The sequence below is a fragment of the Amblyraja radiata genome, chromosome 5 (genome assembly GCF_010909765.2).
Source record: "Amblyraja radiata isolate CabotCenter1 chromosome 5, sAmbRad1.1.pri, whole genome shotgun sequence".
In the NCBI taxonomy this organism is placed as follows: Eukaryota; Metazoa; Chordata; class Chondrichthyes; order Rajiformes; family Rajidae; genus Amblyraja; species Amblyraja radiata.
In genome coordinates, this window is record NC_045960.1 from 100,465,083 (window position 1) to 100,467,244 (window position 2,162).

Here is a 2,162-nt window from a genome sequence, read left to right on the forward strand (position 1 = left end):
CTTCCCTGATTTATTTTTTTGCCAAACTGGGATGAACAATTTACACCATCGTAACACACCGTCCTAGTGCATAGTATCCATATGTAGGACCATAGACTGGTTGCTGACAATGATAGGATTGGAGCAATGCCCAATGTTATCTTTCCACCATTTAGTTCCAATATGGCTTCTGTATGGCTTCATCATTCTATTGAAATTATCACCATTAATTTTAAGAGCTCATATTTTGGCCCTCTGTAAATCTTTATAATGTAAGGGTCTGAATTATGTGGCTGGAAACCATATGTTGCCAATATTCTTGCTACCAGTCTGATGGATGGTTTATCCTCATGTCAATGATTTTGCTGTATGCCTCTATTAAGGTTGTAACCTCTGTTGGCAAAGTTACTGACATGAGGAACTGAGTTAATGTTGAACCCCAAATAATCCCTTTAGTTTGAAGGCTTTAATTTTGATTTAATTGGATGGATAATGATCCTAGTTTCCAAATAATTGTTAAGTGGCTGTTACCGTTTGTTCAGCCCGTCCTAAGTTTCCACACAATTAGTATGTCATCCAAAGAAGCCATTACCATTGTGTGGCTGGTTATCATATTTTGTAAATAACCTAGGTGCTAATGTAAACACATTAGGTAGTGCTCTATACTGCTAGAGCTGAGCCATCCAATTAGATAAAAATAACGTCCGTGGTCACCTGTTATGGGTACTGAAATTGTAAGCATCCTTTGAATCAATGCTTGCCATTTTCGTTCTTAAAACGAATATATCGTTTTATTTATTTTTCACTTTTCCATCTATTTATTTATTTATTTAATTTTATGATATATGGTCCCTAGATAAGGGACATCAGACATTTAAACTGATAAGAACAGATATTATACTTGATCTTAGCCAAAAAGCCGAGATCTGATCTATGATTGATGCGTCAAGCGCCATATCCTATTTTGTTAGGAAGGAAATGCGTAGATAATAATTCTTCCCTTGCAATGCAGCTAAAACCCCATCTGTTGCTGATGTCCAGTGTCTGTATCCCTTATGACATATTTGGTAATTGGTGATTATGTCTGGATACGAGTAGATCGGCATCTGGTGTTCCATATCGTGTAGAAACATCAGCAAATACTATAGCCCAACTTGGTGTTCTCCTCCAAATTCCTCTCTCGATATATCAGCTCGACTAGAAGATTATGTGTTGTAAAATTCTATTGTGTATCCCCGGATACTGTTTAAGATATGAGTGTCAAAAAGTTATTTATTCGGTGTCTTCTCGCACCAACCTCCTTGCTTCCTTCTGGTTTTACCGTTTTCTTCTGGATCCCCGAGGCCGTGTGTTGTGGGTGTACACATCTTCCAGCATAGGGGCGATACCTTTGAGGATGATGTTTGGACGTTTAGATGAGCTCCAGTTTGGCTTAATTGTCCAACTCCTTGACCTTCTAGATAGGTCACCCCCAAATAAAAAGATTTTGCTAGGAGGTTTCGGGTTTACACAGGCCCGCGTCAATCCCGATTGGATGTAACCAGATGCATAAATTGATTAGTTTAGTACATTCAGGGATTTACAATCCCCGGTGGCAAGTGACAGCTATGGTGTCAGCTAATGTTTGCCCCTGCAGTAGATAGAAAACATATGGTCTATGCTGGCTTCTAACCTGGTTTGTAGATCTTTCCCAGTTAGCTTTACTCACAGCTGTACTGTTGTTCCCCCTGAAACATAGACAGACATTCCCGTGTGACGTCCCAGATGGGAATGGAATTTGTTTGTAAATTTTTGGACTGCTAAATCCTTCAGTCACAACATAAGTATTCCTGTATTTCTATCAGGAAAGGACCAATAATGCACTCTATGTACTTTGTGACTTAGAAAAGGCATCACCTCATTGTTACAGCTCTTACATCTGTTTACCTGTCCAGGGTTTGTCCCTAGACTTGACCCCAGCACTCTTCTGACAAAAGAGTCTACTGGGGAGAGAGAAGCATGATTATAGCCCTATAGAAAAGGTGCTGCTTCCTTCTCCCTCAGTCTGTCTTTTCCTCAATCACATCCCTGTAATAGTAGAAGTGAAATACAGCCCTGTATAAGGTGCTGCTATGGGACTTACCCACTGGAGGATTTCTTCTTGGACCTGCATCGCTGCAAAACGGTATGTTCTCGCAGGTGCA

At 40.0% G+C, this 2,162-nt stretch overlaps 1 pseudogene; it reads right to left on the reverse strand.

Annotated features, from left to right (window-relative positions):
• Window positions 1–799: 799 nt before the first annotated feature.
• LOC116973860 lies at window positions 800–910 on the reverse strand (annotated as a pseudogene).
• Between the last annotated feature and the right edge of the window lie 1,252 nt (window positions 911–2,162).